General features: G+C 40.3%; 1 long non-coding RNA gene across 1 annotated transcript; it reads left to right on the forward strand.

Moving 5' to 3' along the window:
- Nucleotides 1-1,159: 1,159 nt before the first annotated feature.
- LOC104437895 lies at nucleotides 1,160-3,756 on the forward strand. Its single transcript, XR_005549785.1, has 3 exons — nucleotides 1,160-1,582; nucleotides 3,032-3,240; nucleotides 3,537-3,756. It is a non-coding gene; the product is annotated as an uncharacterized LOC104437895 (long non-coding RNA).
- The last annotated feature ends 17,307 nt before the right edge of the window (nucleotides 3,757-21,063 follow it).

Consider the following 21,063-nt stretch of genomic DNA (forward strand, 5'->3'; position numbering starts at 1 on the left):
GAAGATGGACAGAGATGACAGACATGATGCGAGTAGCAATCTGCCAGACTCGGTGCTCCTCCATATTCTGTCCTTCCTGCCCACGAGAGATGCCGTGAGGACAGTGATGGTCCCGGGTTTCTGTTACCTCTGGACTACTACCTGCCACTTATCTTTTGATCACCGCCCTTAGCACAACTGCAAGGAGAGAAAGACTGCTTTTAGAATCGATGAGAGATTCGTGAATTTTACCGACCGTGCGTTAACTCTGCACGAGAACCCCACAATTGATTTGTTCAGTCTTAATATAAACTATGCAGCTGAGGTGGACCCCTATCATCCTCAGTATAAGGGTGGTATGACCGAAGAGACAAGAAGGTCAGACAAAATCGATACATGGATTCATTTTGCAGCGAATAGAGAGGTTAAGTTCCTCAGTTTGGACTTCCTAGGGTGTGCTAGGGAGTTCACACATAATTTTTACAGGTTGCCCAGCATTCTTCTTGGGTGTAGCAGCTTAGTAGAGCTGAAGCTGGCTTCCTGTGAGGTCGAACCAGTGGGGGGATGGGTCTAACTAAGGTCACTTAGAAAATTGTTTATGAAGAAAATTCACTTAACTGACAAAAAGTTGGCTGACATACTATCTCATAGCCCGTTGCTAAAAGAATTGTCTCTTGAATATTGCCACAGCCTCCGCAATCCCAATTCTGTAGTGCCCTATCTATTGAAGAGTTAAATTTGGAGGGATGCAGTGTTTTGAATAAGCTTGATCTTTCCCGATCAGATATAAAACATTTAACCATCTATTTCTATGGGGATCTGGAGCTAGTCTGTCCTAATGTGCAGATTCTGGATGTTGCTGGGTATATAAAGTATCTCAAGGTGACTGATATGTCATCACTGGTTGATACGTCCTTTTGCTACAGAGATTATTTTAGCTATCCATATGGCGAATATCATGAGTCCAGACTGCTTCTGGAAAAGCTCAGGTGCAGTCCTTATTTTATGCCATGTGATTCGTGTACACTGGTATAATTTCCCAGCTGTTGCTCTGGCCTAATTTGTCTTGGCTTTGAGGCACTTTTGAATGATTTGGGTTCTGATCCTTCATGTAAGGAGTATTACTATTTTTTTGATAGAATATTCTCACATGTCAACTGTCCAAAAATAAGTAGAATAGAAGTTGGGTGAACAGATTTTGAACGGGTCTTATTTGAAATGGACAGTGGCTGTGCCATTTCTATGCTTCGGCTTCTTTGTCCTGTTGCTTTTTTTGTGCTTCAGTTCTTGATTTTTTAAAGCAGTCCAGGTTGAATTTGTACGCTAATCGCATGCAACGTCAAAAACAACGGGTTCAATCTTCTGCCACAGCCTCCATTTGCCTTGAGGTACTTGAATGACTACCTTCTTATCTCCGGAGATTGGCAGGGTCTGCCTTGTCACTTAGACTTTGATTTGGAGTTCCATAAGAGGAAAAATGCTGATAAAAATGGAGATGAGATGGATGATCTTATGATATTGGTTGTCTTGGAGGTGTTGCTTGACAAGTACTCAATCCAAGGAAACCAAGAATGGGCAGTGAAGCTCAATTCTTCAACTGAAGGTAGGCTGACTTTGTATCTCGCTACTCCTATTAACTTTCATTGCATCAGTAGTCACGGGTGGTGTATGCAATACATAGTCACATACTATGAGCTTCATCTTTATGCCATTGGATATCTTTACATAAATTTGTGTAGACACCCCATCAAGTGAAAGGCCGTCTTGTTCTTTTTCATGGTGCCTTCCAGCTACAAATTTCCATTGTTCTTCTTGAGACCTTTCACATTTGATGCAAGAGAACTGTGTTAGGTTTATTGAAGAAAAGCAGCCTTATATGGGGTCTCTGACACTTGTATGGTCCATCTTTGTTTGAGTAGTGACTTACCTAAACATTTCATTTTTGAGGAATATTGCACCTAAAAGCAGTTATGAAGGTGGAAATCAAAAAATGTTATAACTTTGAATGATGTCCCCCTTTTGGAAGTCGAGACAATTTTGATTTCATGGATAGGATTACGGGGAACATATTGCATTTTGTGCTTATCTTAGATTGAGCTATTTAGGCAACATAATTCAATTGATCTTTTCCATTTCGGGGACTAGTTCAGTATGATACTTCTTTTGAATGAGCATCAAGTATTGGAGCTGCATTGAACACTACCCAGATGCTTTCCTTGCCGCAGTGATTTTCTTTTTCTCCCCTCTTTGAAGCCAATTCCTACCTCGAGTCACAATTTGCAGGCATAATGTCAGAGAGAAGGGGCAGCTGAAGACTGGTTATAATTTCACGGTGCTAGGTCACTGGAAAGTACTGGTTGAGTGATGTAAATGCCCCAGCTAAGATGATTTATGCATAGTACACTAGAACCATGTGTCAGATTTGAAGTGAATTTGAGATTCAGGTAGGGAAGAATCTGCGACTTGATGAGTCAACATGTGTGTTATGATTACTACATCTGCCTATCAATAAAACACTGGGAATATCTCGTGTTATACCTCTTTTTCCCTTGTATATGTCAAATCTTTCCAAGGAATATGACAAGTTTACTGTGATGTCAATAACAGCACTGCTTGTATTCAGAAAAATTTTCTTGTCATTTGATACCAAAGACTGCTTTTAAGGACAACTCCCATGTGGGTGCATTAATTTCGGAGGTTTGCTTTGATGAGAAGCTTTAGTTATTGTGTGGTAGAGACAATTGCAAATTCAATTATTCTGTGTAAATATTATTATTGTGCCTTCCAAGTTAGCCACCTGTTTTGAGATAGTTTACCCATCCCTCAAGATTAACATATATCTTTGATGCCTGCATACTTCACTTTACAGCCATTCTTACAACTTTACTGAACTATTGGAACTGTGTGTGTGGGCGTTTTCTTTTGTTTATTATTATTATTTTTATTTTTTCCCGAGGGGGGGTGTTCTGGTTGATATGTTCATGCATGCACACGTTTTTGGAGAAATATAACATTGCATGCAACCATGATGTTTCTTATGATGAATTGACAGGTATGTTCATGGATTTCTAGTGAAAGGGAAACAGACAGAAGATATGAAAAGTTGTTTATATCGAGAAAGATTCCAGCCCATCGACAGGTCAGATATTTGTGGAATCTGCTGTCTATTCAAGGAATCGATGCTTTTCTTTGGCTCTATCATCCAAGGCAGGCAAGAGTTCTATCCTTCTGCCGATTGGGCATTTCAAATGCAAGGACATGGTACGTTACTCCTTGTAATTAAGGTCTAGAGACTCATGAGGCATCTTTGGAACATGGGTGTGATGAACTATTCCTAGTTCACTCAAAATGTTCCTCAAAACTACCAGCAGAGGGTTCTTTTATGCCTTTGTATCATTTGAGAAAGTTAGATTCACACATGAGAAAATGTGCATGTGCACACAGAGAAGAGAATTTATTGCGATAGTGCTTGAAATAGTGATGACTCTATCCCATTTGCTCTTTAAAGGGTTCATGTGCTCATTGACACTCAAAATGCGCCTACTTTCTCCTGACAGTGTGAGGAAGACATGATCATGGCTTCTTTGATCTGCATTGTGGATTTTGATTGTCAGAAGATCCTAGTCTGCAAATGGAGTTGGATTGTGGAAAGAAACTTCAGTTCGATACGGAGGTAGTTACAAATTTGAATTAGTTCTTGTATCGGGTCCCTTTATGAACTATATTCATATGATTTGTTGTACTTGTTATTATCAGCAAAAATATTAGTTGTCTTGAGTTGGTGGAGCTAATTTCTGGAAACATCTTTGCATGGGTAGACTAGTGTGCTAGAACTCTGTGCGGCGTCTCATGTGATGGGCTTTTTCTCCCCTGCGCAGGTTAATATTGATTTGGGAAGATACCATCTTGCTTTGCAAGAACTTAATTTCAACTCTTTCGTTAGTGATAGTTCAGTGAATTACTTAACTGTAAAGTTGCCTTTCCCAATGTTGGATAAATCCATAGAATCTGTGGCCTCCATTGGAACTGTATCAGGTGATCGCTATAGTTTTATTTTCAGATAAACAGAGTGATGAAGCATTTCAATTGCTTCATAGTTCATAGAATTCTACCTGAGACTGTGTAGGATATTAAAGTTGCTAACCTTACCTGAAAGAATTTTAACAGGGCTGATATGTCCTATTTGGAAAGAAACTATTGATTGGCACTTTCCCCTTTCATGTGGAGTAGCATCAAGAAAATGATTTGGTTTTAAAGGCCTATCATTTCTTCTCCTTTTCTCATGTAATGCTGATGAGTCTATCACAGTATAGGTAAAATTCAAAGCTGGTACTGGTTCTCAGAGCATGAACTCATGGTTTCTAGCATGTCAAGGAACAGGTTCTGTGAGCAGATAAGTAGAGAGCATAGAGCATTTGTGGAATATGCTATTTCTTTTCAATGGGAAATTTCTTGTGTTGAACCGTACTCTTTAAGTCTACCTTTAGTAGAGACCAGCTTCTTTTTTTCCCTCAATTTGACTGGCCTAGTTATCTAGTTGTGGACTTGATCCGGGCTGTATATCATCATAAATGTCACAACCTTGATTGCAAAGGAACAGGAAATTTCTGCCCAACATTTATCCTTTTTTTTTTCTTTTATGTGTGAAAATGAAGGTAAAGTGAGCTTAGTAATAGGCCAGGTTACCGCTCGCTGCTGCGTCTGATCCTGGAGGATACTGTGCCTGATTTATCAGCATTCTTTGATTCTAGCAAATCCTCCTGATATAACTAATAATGTAGTTGACATTCATGAAAACACGACAAATTGCTCCCCTATGGATGCTTGGTGGCTTGAAGCCATACGAGTCGCACATACTGTAGAAAACCAACAGGCCATGGAGTATGACCACAAGGCAAGGCAAGTCATCCACTTTACTTATCTATGCAAATATTTTAGGATCTTTCGACAGGTCATGGAAGACGAGGACTGGCGGGTGGATTTAGAAATTAATACACCTCAGGGTGAGCTCTGAGCTTGAGTTCGACCATTCGAACAGCTCAGAGTTGCAATTATTTGGGAGGAAAGTCGATCCGGCTTAGTTCTTCAACTTGCAGACTTGAACAAGGGTAGCGTGTCATGGATCCTTTCAATTCAATCGCATCGGAAAAAGAGCATCAGACTGAAAGTAATCGCTGTGAAGATGTGGTTATTAACCAAAGTGCTCTGAGCTCCAATGTTTGGTTTGAAAATTACTTTTGCTTGGCAGACGGTAGTCCTTCAGAAGAGGCATGTTATTCAAGACAAAACATTAGGCCGCGAATCCATTCCAATTGCTCACGGATGGCAAGAGTGTTATTTTATGGAAAATTCCTAGTTTATTAGGCCACGAAAGTTGGAACTTGAAGATTTTTCATTTCAGAAACCTCTCTGTTCATTCGCTACCTCGGGTTCACTTCACGCGACAATCATTGATCTGAGAATAGGCTCTTACTATTCAAGTATTTCCATTATGTGCCATATTTAATTAGGTGCCTTGATGCTTTTATCATGGCAGTTATTTTAGGTACAAAGCAAAGTTCTCCGATTAGTGGTACATATTCACCCTGGCACCTCACGAATTTGTTCTTCCTTTGGGGTTCATGGCTACAATAACTTTTTTGTACAATAACTTTTTTGTATACACTCGTGCAGGGTGCTGCATCTGATACAAGGATAGCACCCAGTCCAATGCCAAAAGCATTTTAAGGATAGGTAGAATGTATCCTAATGGAAGCAACATGTATCAAACTGTGACCTAATTCCTTTGTACATATACCATTAATTGCGACTTAGGTGTTCCTAGTACATAGGGCCCAATAGTGAAACGAGACACTGGACAACATAAATTATGGCCTAAGAACAGGCGTTCACAAATATGAGGAGCCGTAATAACTCAGTCAAGACATCATACCCTAATCCAACGAGGAACAATAATAGAAGTGGTAAGATGAGTGGCACCGTAGAAAAATGAGTATAACAAGAATCGCAATTCACAAAACGAGTAAAACTCACCAACATGCACAAAAGTACAACGTACTCAAAGCGCATAGAGATAAACTCCAATCGTATTCTCAAAGTTCAATGAGGCTTTGAAACTTTGTTTCTTCAATGAAATCAGACTCAAAATATTGCTCTTTCAAGAAAGATTCTCGCACTAATGTGGCCATGGCAGGGTGCCCTGAGGGGACTTTCAGCTTGTTATTGGCGTGAAACTGGACTGCAGCTCGTAGTCTACCTAAGCTTAGCTAATCTGGTGCATCAACATTTTATATTAATTCTCTAAAAAAAATACTAAATGCTATCATGCTATTACAAAAATTACAGATAATTACATAAATGGTTTATAAACTTAGTCTTAATATGAAATATGATCCTTAAACTTTAAATTTATTTAATGTGATTCTTGAAACACAATGCCGTGATTTCTCTAAAAAGTCAAGGGGTGTTGACCTTGCCCACATAGGTGCAATTAATAGATGAGACTTGAATGACCTTGGATAAAGTACGACAATCGGTTGTCTACCAAGTTCTTCGTCAAATCATTGGCTTTTCTCAACCTGAAAAAGAAAAACTCGTTAGAGAGTGGTAATAATAGCAAATAAATTAAAAAGAATATCAACATAAATGAAACAAAGAAATAAGTGCAAAATCTTCATAATTGATTGATCAATTAAGGCTTGGATGATTTGTAGAACGATACATTTGAGGTAGTTCGTTGATTGTTCAATGATAACAGTAGGATTCAAATATAAAGAAAAACAATCTTGATGGAATTTTTATCCTATACATGGAGTAGAGTCCAATAAATTTAATGTGGTAGCGCAATATGTTTAATTTTAAAAAGAAGAAAAAAAATGCAGATCACGTGGTAAACATACTATCCAAAAGCAAACATAATCTAAATTGCTATTGAAAAATTAGATACATGTGTCGATTCAATCATACTATTTAAAGAAGAGGTGTCTACATTTGAGTTCGAGTATATCTCACCCTCGAGTGGCGCCCTCCTCAGCTCTACGACCTTGTCCGACGACAGCACCCTTCTCAGTCCCTCCACATCCCCCTGCTGCCCCCCGCCGTCGGTGTCCCCACCTGGCTGTTGTTCCTCGTGTGATACATCGCTGGTCCCGTGCATGGAGGCACTAAAATGGACGGTAACTGAGGGAAGGGCACTCAGCGTCAGTAAAATAAACTAACAGATGACTTGTACCATATTGAAAATATGTCAGTGTACGCATGGATTAGATTTGGCATTAATTCTTGACTATTATTATTTTTGTTTATTAATGTCGAATATATAATTATAAAATAATCATTATGTCTTATTGAAACAGCCTAGAGTTGTGATTATTTTATTATTATTTAATTTCAAATTTATTATTTTGCCTAATGGTTATTAGGTGCTCTTACAATTTTTGAAAGGTTGAGTGTATTCGAACATAGCTTCTTACCCTTTGGAAGGTTATGTCTATTCAAACATAACTTCTTCATCTTTGAAAGATTGGATCCGTTCAAATATATTTATTGAACATTATTATTGTATACTTTTCATAACTTTCGATTCTCCTGTTTAGGATATATAGTCACTATTTTCAATTGTTTCCCTTTGGGAGTTCCTTGAAAAATACCTGAATTGCTTTATAGTATTCTTATTAGAGGCTTTGTTGTATTTTGGAAGATTTTTGCCAATAACCATTAGCAACATTGTAGGTAGAGGTGTGTAAGAGAACTAGGAACTGCCTAGAACAAGACCAGGCTAGCCCAAAATTGACATTTTCCATGGGGACTAATATGGTTTCCGGTTCCAATTTACTAGAATCGATGAGTACCAATTCGGTTTCCGGTTCCAGGTTGCCTATTCGGACCGGACTGGTGTCTGTAGTTTCTCTATCAACTTTTTGTTTATTCTAATGATCCATTTACTTACTTTCTCAGTCAAAATAAAATAAAGAAACAAAGACTATGGATGATACTAATTGGAAATATCCATAAATGTTGTGGTGCTTTGTCCTCATGATATAAAATTAAGAGTCAATGGCTCGTTTTAAAAATATAATTAGGTCTCTCCTTAGCTATCCCCATGATTAAATTATGTTGACGTGAAAAAAAGATGGATCAAGCGATTAACATTGTGAATTCTATGGAGTTAGTACTTCTAACTTAGAGTCTAATTCTCAATATGTTCCTAGTGTTGGGAAACCCTAAGAGGACTACACCATGACTTTCAAAGAAATTGAGTTCCTAACTAATGAGTATTGTTGATTTATTCCGCCCTATAGTTTTCAATCCTTAATCAAAATCCATAGCTCGCAATTCAACCCAAATTTAAGGCTAGACAAACTTTAGTGCTCTACGTGAACACTAGTTTCGTCATGATATTAATTGATGAATGCAATTTTATAGGGATCGTGAACTAGTTCCATGGACCTACTCAGGAATCAGACTAGACTGGACCGACAGTCCAATTTTTAGGTGGATCCATGGAACCAACAAGCAATTCTTAATTTCAAATTTTCAAATCCGGTCCTTAATAGGCGGCTCCTAGTTCTAAGGTAGGAACCGCCCACTTAGACCATGCTCACCCTTAGTTGTCGGGCAAATAATTCCATAAAAAAAGTGTTATCACGCCTCAAAGTTTGATTCCATTCTTCTTTCCCAATCATTTTTTCCCCAACATCCAGTGCATGTTGAGTGTGGGGAACATTAACCAAGAGAAAAGAAATAAAGAAAGAAAGAAAGAAAGAAACTAAAATAAAAAAATCAAGATAATTTATAAAATTTCTCACATTGACATCGTTTTGAGTAACTACACGTCATATTGATGGTCTTGACATAAGACGGCGTGCATTGACTAAAACTCCACGTCAAGTTTTTCCAATCTGAATGGGCTAAATAAATAACATTAGAAAATCGTTAAAAGATTCAAGACTACACAAGTCAAATTGAAAAATTTATAAGTGAATTAGTATCCGTACATTAGGTTTATGGCTTTCTGGGTAATTTCTCCTAGAGAAGCATACCTTCATGCAATATATTCTATTTTAAAAATAAAGTAACACTCTTATCTTCTTTTTTTTTGTCAAATAGAAATACCATTTCATTCATTCAAAAGCTATACATGAGCGAAGTTGATAAGAATCAATACATAATAAGTCCCAAAGAGGTAGGGGTTGCCTAGACATCTAATTGGATGGGAAGTTCCTCTTCAGTTGGTTTTGGCAATCCAGTCGGCGATTTGGTTGGCTTCCCGTGGGCAATAGGCTAGAGAAACACCTTCTAATTGGGCTAGTAGTGCACTGCATTCCTCAAAGAGACATCTCAAAGCCCATGGGCTCAAAGTCGGTTCAACAGTGAATCTAATGGTAGATTAATTGTCTGACAGAACATTCACGTGCACCACGGATTCGTCCTTCTGCTCATACGAGTCCCGTAGCCAGAGCAATGCTTCCATCAACGTTAGGGCTTCAATTTTTTTTTTTTGAACAGGTTAGGGCTTCGATTTCGAGTGGAGAAGAATTTCATATGAATATATACCAGGTGTAAAAAGATTTATTTTGTTAAGGATTTGGCAATAAATGCATCTACTACTATTTCAAATTTCATAACAAAAGTTCTATTAGATACTTAATAAAGGCTTCTCTTCTTTATTCTCTCCTCATGTGACATTTTCTTGCTCTCTAATTTTTTTCTTTCCACGCCCTTTAACCTATTTTTTTCTTCCTTTTTTAATTATCTGCATAGAGCTCGTGTTTGCCTCTTCCTTTGGCCCACGAAACGAGTCAAAAAAGCTCAAAAAAGGTTACCAATTTTCAAACCACTTGAGAGTACAAAATTCTGCATAAACTTGTTGGCATTTTGCCACGTTGGAGGCAGATTAATTGATTAACAGGTCAAATCCAACCATAGCTTTCTCTTCGTCCCAAGTGCATTTCACTCGAAGTCCAAGCACAAAAAACACGGTTTTGATATATCCTCGGAACGACGCATCACTGTAGATCTTAAATCCTCTAGGATCAGATGGAATGGTTAGCACAGGTGCGGTAGTCAGCTTTTGCTTCAGCTCTTGGAAATTACGCTCGTACTTGTCTATCCACACAAACTTTTCTTTCTTCTTTAGGAGTCTAGTCAATGGCAATGCTAATGCTGAGAATCTCTCTACGAACCTTCTGTAATAATCTGCCAAACCCAAAAACCTTATTGGCTAGTTGATCATGACTTCAATCTTGCTTGGGTCCACGGAGATTCTTTCGCTTGAAATCACGTGACCTAGGAAAGCAACGCGAGTCAGCCAAAACTCGCACTTGCTAAACTTGGCATACAATTGATGAATTCTCGAGTCTGCAGTACTAATCTCAAATAACTTTCATGCTCTTCATCACTCCTCGAATACACCAGAATATCGTCGATGAACACGATCACAAACTGATCCAAATATTCTTTAAACACTTTGTTCATCAAATCCATGAAAGCAGTTGGAGCGTTTGTCAAACTGAATGGCATTACAGTAAACTCATAATGGCCATATCAAGTACGAAATGCTGACTCGAATGTCCTCATTCTTGATCCTCAGCTGATGATATCTTGTCCTCAAGTCAATTTTAGAAAATATCGATGCTCCTTGTAACTAGTCGAACAAGTCGTCGATCCTCGAGAATGGGTACTTGTTCTTGATCATCACCTAATTGAGTTGACGATAGTTGATGCACAAATGCAACGAATCATCTTTCTTCTTTACAAATAGAACTGGTGCTCCCCAAGGTGATGCACTAGGACGTATGAATCTCTTATCCAACAACTCTTGCATCTGTTCTTTCAACTCAGATAACGTCATCTGGTAAGGAGCCTTAGAGATTGGCTTTGTCCTGGGTGCTAGTTCAATCACGAACTCGATCTCTCTCTCTAGTAGTAGACTTGACAATTCTTTCAAGAATACATCTAGAAATTCTTGTACCACTGCGATGTCGTCAATCTTCAGCTCCTCAACTGTCGTATCCACGATAGTTGCCAGGTAACCTTGACAACTCCCGTCTAACAAACGGGTTGCCTCAAGCGATGAGATCAAGGAAATTGAGGGTCCTCCTCGATTCCCGACAAACTCAAAACTCTTACCCTCAAACGGGTTAAACTAAATCGCTTTATGATATCAGTCCATCTTAACTCGTTGTTTAGTGAGCCAGTCCATGCCAATTATCAAATCAAAGTCATACATGGCTAGGACTAATAAGTCTATTTTCCTCTCTCGCTCACCAATCGCTAACTTGCAACCAAAACAACTCAAAGCAGCTAACACCTTATCTTTTAATGGTGTAGATATGCTAACCACTAACTCCAATAATATAGGACTTAATCTTATTAGCTTAACATACTGCTCGACAATAAAAGAAAGAGTTGCTTCTAGGTTGAATAAAGCATAAGTAGGATGGTCGTTCAACGAAACCATACTTGTAATAACATAAGGCGTGTCCTTTGCCTAACCTTGGGTGATGACATACACCATTCCCTGAGTTGAGGGTCTGAGTTGTTCACCTTGCGGTGCATTCTGTGGCACGTACCCTCTAATCTAACCCATCAGTGGTAGCGGCGGGAACTGCTGTGGTCTCCCCTGTCTTCTGGGACATTTCCTGGCTATGTGACTCGGCTGGCCACACCCAAAACAAGTACCCGACCTAGATTGGCATGGGGCTGATCTGTGTCGTCTTCCACACAAGCGACACACACCATTTTGATTAAGTCCTGACTTCCCAATTCCACCATTCCTATTGGGCGGAACCTGAAATATTCCTCCGATCATAGGCCTCTTCCCATGTCGGATCCCTTCTATATGCGAACTAAACCTCGATCCAGACGAGGTGGCTTGCTCACTAAAAATTCTCTCTAGCAGCTAGGCTCAATGGTAAACTTCTCGATAGTCTTTCAAATCCAATGGCACCAGCGGTTGTTTCAGTTCTAGCCGAAGGCCAATCCTAAACCTTCGAGCTTTTTCCTCTAGATTCTCGATCAACCTCGGAGCATACTGAGAAAGCTCCGCAAGTTTGACCTCGTACTGGTCAACAGTCATTGTCCCTTGGCGGAGACGCTGAAATTCTTCCATTTTTTGTTCTTGGGCACTTCCCAAGAAGTACTTGTCATTGAACGCTCTAAGGAAGGCATCCCACAGCGGGACTTCTCCTCTTAGAAATACTGTCTCTCTGGCGACTCTCCACCAAGTATTGGCATTACCTTGCAATTGATAGATTGTCATGACTACTTTCTCCTCCTCATTGCACCTCAGGAGTGCAAACGCCTTATCCAAATCCTAAATTCAAAGAGATGTGGTCTCTAGATCTCCAGTACCTGTGAACCTCGGCGGGCTCAGCTTCAAGAATTGTTCCACTAACTTGTGGATCGGTCTCTCTCTATCCACGACTATGTTCCCACTGAACTTCAGCGAGTGTGGCGACGGTGTGGTGACGGTTGCGAAAGAACAGCCACATTGGTAGCGGCGATAGCGGCCCGCAACGCGACGGTAAAGGCGACAGCATGATTCTGGGCCTACTGCCCCATCATATCTCTCATTGCATCTAGAGCCTATGTGATCTCGATTGTTCCCGGATCACTAGGGGCTGCTACCCCAGCACCAACAAGAGGTGGCGCTAGCCTGTGCCGGCGCCATACCTTGGCCCCTTCGGATACCGACCCTTGTCGGCGTCCTACCTCGATTTACAGGCCCTATCGTACGCTTCCTACGAGTCCTCTGCTCCTGATCGTTCATTCTGAAGGTTCTTTAAAGAAGCCTGCTTCCAATTCCACACCGAATTAAAAGCTGAGCGATCCATACAAACAAACAATTCAAACAATCAGCTATCACAGACATGCACCAGTATAAAATAAAGGTCTTTCCTACTACTATCCCATAAACCATCATACCTTATCACTCCGATCACTAACCTTCGCTCTGATACCATTAAATGGGGATCTCACACCCCGATCCCCAGAGCGCGTGCCTATCCCTACATGGTCGATTAAATAGCGACATTCTAGGACGCATCGCCGACCCATTCATTTTAATACACATTCGGAAGCAAATAATAAATCCCCAAACAACAACAACAAAATGTGATAGAAAAGCAGGGCCATAAATTTTTTAAACTGAAAACACAACCAAATTAATATATATACATAACAAACCATGTCATATATAATACAAGCTGGTCTATTTATAATATCTACAAAACATGGGGGTTTCACAAAACTACAGTCCTTATCCTCCTCTTCACCTTCATCCACACTCCAACCGGAGTCTATAGCCAATACATCGGGGATCCTAGATCGACATTCCGGCTCCACGTCTATCACTGAACCTCCAAGAGGATCTGCTATGCCTTTCCCAAAGGCCACTTCTAGCATGTACAGGGGAATCTTAGACTCAAGTATGGGACCTTCCCTCTCCCCATCTCAAGCCTGACGATACCATGCCCTATATTGATGGGACACCTCTTTGGGTAAAGCCTCATCAACCCATACTATGGACTTCACCAGCTCATAGGTCCATCCTGGGGCTCTCATGCGGGGATAATATACTTATGCTCGTCACCTTCTTAGGTTGACCAAAACGCTCGGGAGGAGCTGTCATCTATGGACCTAAAATGCTATCCCACAACGGGGTGAGACGATGTCTCGGCAAGTTCTACCCCTAAGACCCGACTAGGAAGAAAATACGCCATGAGGGTTGCCTAAGCACAAACACGAGTCGAAGACTTACCTGACTTCATTTCCTTCCTACAAGTCAATATAATTCAAATAACTATCCAGCTTATTTCAACTAGTCATTTCAATCATTCGGGATTGAACCATCAATCAATTGACTCGGTCGATTCCATGTCAACAAGACCATTACACGATCATTCCAATTACTCATTCCAACCACTAATTACGGCCACACTCGGGCACGACCTATTAAATGTTCAGCGGTGAATTACGGCTCAACAGGCATATCATGTTCCAAATTCGGCAGTAAATTACGGCCCAATAAACATAGCCATACTTTGGCAGTTAATTACAACCCAATAGGCATGGCCATACTTCGGCCGTTTTTGATCAAACTCACAACGTCACACGGTTATTCACCCACAGCCAACAACATTGCACTTCACAATTAAATTCTTCAATTAACATAATATTTTGGCCTATTTTCCTTGATTTAAAAATATCTGATAAAAATAATCGTGTGTGGGTACACATCGGCCTCGACCAAAAATATAATATCTTTACTTTCAAAACTCCCACCAGTTATATAATCAGTAAAAATATTTTTGGTGCTGTAAATCAACACTGCAATTTTTTAATTAAATACTGAAATTATAAAATTTTGGGATAAAAGTCCTAAAATCACAAATCACACTCAATTTGCACAAAATAATAGTCAATTAAATAAACATATCACATCACTGCAATCAGCATAAAATTTCGGTTACCGGCTATCACAGTTTAATTTTCGAAAAATAATTAATTAATTAATTACGAAAATTAATTATTAAATGCCAAAAATAGCAACTTAGGCCCGTAAAGCCTAATTGAAAGCCGATTCGGGTTCAAAAAATTTCTGAACCACTCTAGATAAATACTAGAGTTTGTCTAAGCTCTAATTACACTACTCTAACCACCTAACATGCATCAATAATTAACTAATTCACTAATCCATTCTAACTAACCACCTAATCCTAGCTTAGCCTAAACAAATCAACCCTTAAACGTCATCAACGTACAAAGAAGGGATTAGTGAGTTAAACTCACTTGTTAAGCGATCCGCTCGGATCAAAACGACAGGGATGCGGAGGGGCTCGACAAACTCCAAAGCGGGACTGCCGTTCGAGGTCTGGAAGTGGTCCAAAGCAGGCCAAAATCGTGGCTAGAAACCCACACGATTCAATTTTGTGGCTAGGTCGAACAAGTTGGCCGGTGGTTCGGCTGAGGTGGAGACGAGCAAGGAAGACCGGCGGAGGTTACTGTGGGTTCAAGAAGGGCCTCACGGTGGCTCGACGAGCGGCTAGGCAGCTCCGGCGACAATGGGGGAGCTGCGAATAGCTCCAAGAACGTCCAAGGGTCATGGTGGAGGTGGGACGGTGGCTTGGGATGTGCTGGTTTGGCACACGAGCAGGCGGGGCACGACAACGTTGCGGCGGAGCTCCAATGGCGTGCAGTGGTTCAAACAGAGAATGAGGAGAGGCTAGCCAATTTTCTAGGTTGATGGGAGCTTCACACGGCAGAAATGGGGGAGAGGGGTGCTCGATCGGTTAGGGGAAAGGAGGGGGAAAGGGAACAACTTGGCTTTTGTGGGACCACTTGGCCTTCATTCTCATCTTCTTGGTCCCTTTGGCTGGTCCACCATGCAAGCGAGCTTCCTCTGCCCATTTTCTAGCAGCCAACTCCCTTTTAGAAGCCTTGAGATGGTCCAATTGTTGTGGGCAAGGGGGGCATACGAATTTGCACAATATTTGGCTCAATTTGGATTAAATTCTCACTTGATTTAACTCAAATCGACCTCTGAAAAATTCAACCATCATATCATCGATCAAATTGGCATTTTTCCTCGCCAATTGAACCCACTTACATCCCAATTTCGCGATAAAAATGGCCCTTTGCATTTTCCGGTTGAAAATGGCCCTATGTTGACTTTTTCCGCAAAAACCTCGGTTTGCAGAAAAACTTCAGAAACTGAGTCGACGTTCTTAAAACGACTCGTTACATGACAGAACTTTCAATTTCTGAAATCAAATTCAAATTCGCGGGTAATTTCAATCCGGCGCGATTTTAGCGTGACCTAGGCTACCGGATAGGTTTCAGAAATTTTTAGTGCAAAAGACCCGTGGTCGATTTTTTTCCAGCCATAATGAACCTCTTCGACACACTTGTGACTCTTGGTTGTCGTGAAAATCTCGAGGATTCAAATACGGATACAGGTACCAAAACGACAAAAAAATTAATTTAGTGCCTGGCCGATGAGAATTTTGTAATTTAGTGGAATCACCCACGTTTAGTCACACATCTCTATCGAACCAACCTATCTCTAATCTCTAATCGACTTTTAACGTGCCAATGATCTCTGCAGATGAGCACAGTCGAGTAATCGATTCCTAGTCGAATTCCCAAGTTTATTGCATTAAAATCCCTTAGTGACTTCCCTGATAGTCTAATTATCTTAGGAGTGATCAACTCGAGAACAATCTATAGGCGCGCCGATGAAAGGCCATATTTGTGACATCCTGAAATTCGACCCGCTTTCAATAAAATGAAATTGGCATTTTGTCGACGTACCTATGGTCATTTTTCTCTAAGCTGATCACTCATGAGTTAACTAACCTATTGGGTGAAGCCGTTAAGGGATGTATCTGCAGTAAAATCCCTAAAAACTACATAATTAGTTGGATTTGGCTAAAATCACGTTTGATCGATTTTTAACCACGAAATTGAACTCGATTTCGGGAATCGAATTTTAAGCGCGTCATAATTCTTTTTTTTTTTTTGGGACATTGTCTCATCGTTCGTCAATTTATTAACAAGTCTGAAATTTCAATAAAGAAATTATCGGAGGAAAAATTAAAGACCAAAAGAAAATAGAAAGGGAAAGGGAAAGAGAAAAGAAAATTAAGAATAAGATTATTAGTTTATTTCTTTTTCTCTCTCTTCTCTTTCCCTCTTTTCTCTCGTGCGATTCCCACTCCCCCACCGAACACCCTTGCCAAGTTCACATTTGCTTCTCTCTCTCTCTCTCTTTTTGACTAGTCAAAGGCTTCTTCTCTCACTTATCTCTTCTTCTCTCTCCTCTTTCTTCTCCCCAACCCCACGTGACCGAAACCCCTTTTTCTTCCTTCAAGTTCGTGAAAAACCAGCAAGCGGAGGAAGAAGGACAGCAGCTCACCGAAGCCATCGCCGTCGCACCGAAGCTACACCGTCGCCCGCACCGCACGCCTGCGCACGCTGCGCGTCCCACCGGCCGTCCCTCACGCCTAGGCGACCTCCTTCGCGCCATCCAGCTGCTACCCAGCCTCTGTCCAGCCCCCGTCTGGCCACATCTGGTCGCCGTTCGACCCCGTTGACCTCCCCGGCGTCCCCCTCGCCCTCCGCCAGCCTCCCCTTGCCGCCCTAGCCGCCGGATTAGCTCCGGCAAGCCTTGAACCGCAACCCACGAAATGGATTTCCAGCTGGTTCGGGCCCCGCTTTTGGGCCGTTTCCGGGCCCCAAACCCGAGCTGTGCTTTGGGAAGAATCGTTCCTTGCGTCACCCCCGTCGGATTGATCCAATTTGCGCGCGATTTGGTGAGTAATCTCACTAATCCCGGATTAGTTGGCTAATTATGCTTAAGGTTGGTTTAGTTTTAATTAATTAGGTTTAGGTTGTTAGATTAGAATAAATTAACAATTATTAGTCAATTGTGATGCAGTTTAGATAAATTGATTGCACAATTAGTAAGTAGATGTGGTCTACTAATTATTGGAAGCATCTCGGGAATTTTCCAACCCCTAATTGGGCTTTAATTTGGCGATTCGGGCCTAAGTGGGATTTTTGGCATTTAAATATTATTTTTCGGAATTAAATTAATTATTTATTTATTTTCTAAAATTCAACTGGGATGGGCAGTGACCGGAATATTATGCTGATGATCGTAATGAAGTCCGTTTATTTAATTGGGCTTTATTTTGAGCTAAACTGAATTTTTAATATTAATTATTTAATTTCCTAAATTAATTATTTATTTATTTATTTTCCGAAAATTCAATTGAGATGGCTCGTGACCGGAAATTTATGTTGGTAATCGTGGTGCAGTCTGTTTATTTAATTGGGCCTTATTTTGAGCTAAACGGAATTTTTAATATTTAATAATTAATTTTCGAAAGAAATAAATTAATTAATTATTTTTCGGAAATTAAGATTGAGATGGCCGACGACCGAAATCTCGTGCTGATTGTCGGGGCGCAGTCCATTTATTTATTTGAGCTTTAATTTGTACTGAATTGATTTAATTGTGGATTTTAGGATATGTTCCCAAAATTGATTAATTGGGTAAATTGAGTACAAATTAAGGTTGTGGATAATTACTTTAGAAATGAGATGAATCATCATGAAAGGCACGTGGCTCGGTGAATAGTACATCATCTCGGAGAATGCACGTGGCTCCGTGATTTGGTATATCGCTTTGGAGAATGCACGTGACTCGGTGATTAGTACGTCGCTTGGAGAGTACACGGGGCTTGATGATTAGATATGTCACCTCGAGAATGCACATGGCTCGGTGACGAAGTATGTCGCCTTGATAATGCATGTGACTCGGTGACTAAATGTATATATCACCTCGAGAATGCACATGGCTCGGTGACGAAGTATGTCGCCTTGGAGAATGCATGTGGCTCAGTGATTAAGTGTGGCATCTTGAAAGAGACACGTGGGCTCGGTAATTTGATGCATTACCTTGGAGAATGCACGTGTTCTCAATGAGTACATTTGGCATCTTGAAGAGACACGTGGGCTCGGTGACTTGATGCATCGCCTTGAGAATGCACGTGGCTCGCTGATTCAAATGACATTTTAAAGAGCATGTGGCTCAATGATCGGTTCCATTACCTTGGAAAATGCACGTGGGTCGGTGATAAGGAATATCGCCTTGGAGAATGCACGTGACTCGGTGATTGATTTTATCAGTTGAGACTGTATAGCAATGACTAGAATGACCTAGAGATGGTTCGGATGACATGTAATCGACTAAGTCGATTGATCATTGCCTTGAGTCTGATGTTGCAAATTGATTGACTGAATGGAAATGACTGTGAGTGGTCTTGTTGGCTTGTAATCGACTAGGTCGATTTGATCGATGCTTCGATCTGTGATATGATTACTTGGGTGTCTATTGTGAATTGTACTGACTTGCAGGTGATCCGAGGCCAAGGTAAGTCCTCCGACTGTGCGTGTTTAGGCAGCCTATACTATAATGGTTTACTAATTGGGCCTTAGTAGGGCAGAATTCGCTAAGACGTAGTCTCATCCCGGTTTGATAAAACATTTCAGAACCCCGATGAGGAGGAGTCTGAGAAGGAGAACTCGAAGGTGAAACCTGAGGAGAATGATTTTTGAAAGAAGAAGATAATACTAAGAGGAGTCTTAAATATGATCCGGATGAACTGAGATTCTATCTTCTTTTGAGATCTCTAATTTGATGTGAATAGAAATAGAGTGAAAAGTTGTGAAGTACTCTGGTTTGTGTTTTGTATAAAAGTTTGGTTATAAGTTTCAATATGAAAAATATGGCCCTGCTTTTCTATCCCATTGTTTTATTATCTGGGGATTTATAATTGCTTCCGCATGTACTTAATAAAAGAAATGGTCGGCGATATATAGTCCTGGGATATCGCATATTAAAATCGACCAAGAGAAGGATGTGTGCGTGCCCGAGGATCGGAGCGTGACAATATTAATTTAATTGAAAGCAGAACTGAAAAATTTAGGATACCACAACTTTTGATCTTAAAGTGAACTGACCAACAAAGACCAAGATTAGTCTTGATCGTCTTCACTTTTTTTTTTTTTTTTTTGTGAGGGTTCACACATTATTTGTTCATATTGAAAAATGTTGGCACCTATCATTTCATTTCTTTGCTTTACTAACACTTTATCTTATTGCATTTCATATCATATTTCCATCGATGAAATTGTTTCATCATTCTGATGGCGTGCATCACACGATTGATAAAGCTACATTTGATCTTTAAAGTGAGCCGACCGACAAAGACCAAGTTAGTCTTGGTCGTATTCACTTTTTTTGCTGGTGAGGGTTCATACATTATTTGTTCATATTGAAAAATGTTAACAACTATCATTTTCCTTTGTCAGCTTTACTAACACTTCATCTTATTGCATTTCATATTATATTACCACCAAAGCAATCCTTTCATCATTTTGTTGGCATGCAACATGGCATGATTGATAAAGCTACTTTGACCTTTTAAAGCGAGCTAACCGACAAAGACCAAGTTAGTCTTGGTCCTCTTCACTTTTTTTTTTCTTGTGAATTCACAATTGGTTCATATTGAAAACCTCCACTCAGTTCCAGCCCCACAGTCACAGACCCAAACCCATCCTTTTCTTTAGAGAGAGAGAGACTTTTCTTTCTGGGTCTCACTCAATCTCTATCTTTTGTGTACAGTGGGTGCATAGTGTTGCCACGCACATAAAAGATAAGAAAAGTAGAAACTTTCGCCCCTAATACATACATAATTACGAATCCCATCCACCGGGCTTACTCTTTACATCCTAACTCTCACATCTTTACATTTGTCTGTCATAGTGACCACCAGCAATACTTTCAACAAGTTCAAGACATCCGTAGATAAGAGCAACTAAGATAAAGTGATAAATTGAGCGCGTGACCACTGAGAGAGTGCTAATGATCTCATAATAGTGACAATATAATTTGATTGAGATTACAAGTGGCTAGACCATAAAGTCATCGTTATCCGCAACTAACACTATTTACACATCTTTTCTCCTTAGCCATATAATGTCTTGTCACCACCCTCTAGTAACGCCAAGCAATCGTCTAATCCATGAAATAACCACCATCATTGGTCCCTAGATTGAACTGACCAATCATTCCCTATCTCTCGCTTGCATGTGCTTGCGGTTGAGAGAGTGCTAACGATCTCATAATAGTGACAATATAATTTGATAGAGATTACAAGTGGCTAGACCATAAAGTCATCGTTATCCGCAACTAACACTATTTACACATCTTTTCTCCTCAGCCGTATAATGTCTTGTCACCACCCTCTAGTAACGCCAAGCGATCGTCTAATCCATGAGATAACCACCACCACTGGTCCCTAGATTGAACCGACCACTCATTCCCTATCTCTCACTTGCATGTGCTTGCGGTTGAGAGAGTGCTAACGATCTCATAATAGTGACAATATAATTTGATAGAGATTACAAGTGGCTGGACCATAAAGTCATCGTTATCCGCAACTAACACTATTTACACATCTTTTTTCTCCTCAGCCGTATAATGTCTTGTCACCACTCTACTAATGCCAAGTG

This window comes from Eucalyptus grandis, chromosome 3 (assembly GCF_016545825.1).
Source record: "Eucalyptus grandis isolate ANBG69807.140 chromosome 3, ASM1654582v1, whole genome shotgun sequence".
NCBI lineage: Eukaryota > Viridiplantae > Streptophyta > Magnoliopsida > Myrtales > Myrtaceae > Eucalyptus > Eucalyptus grandis.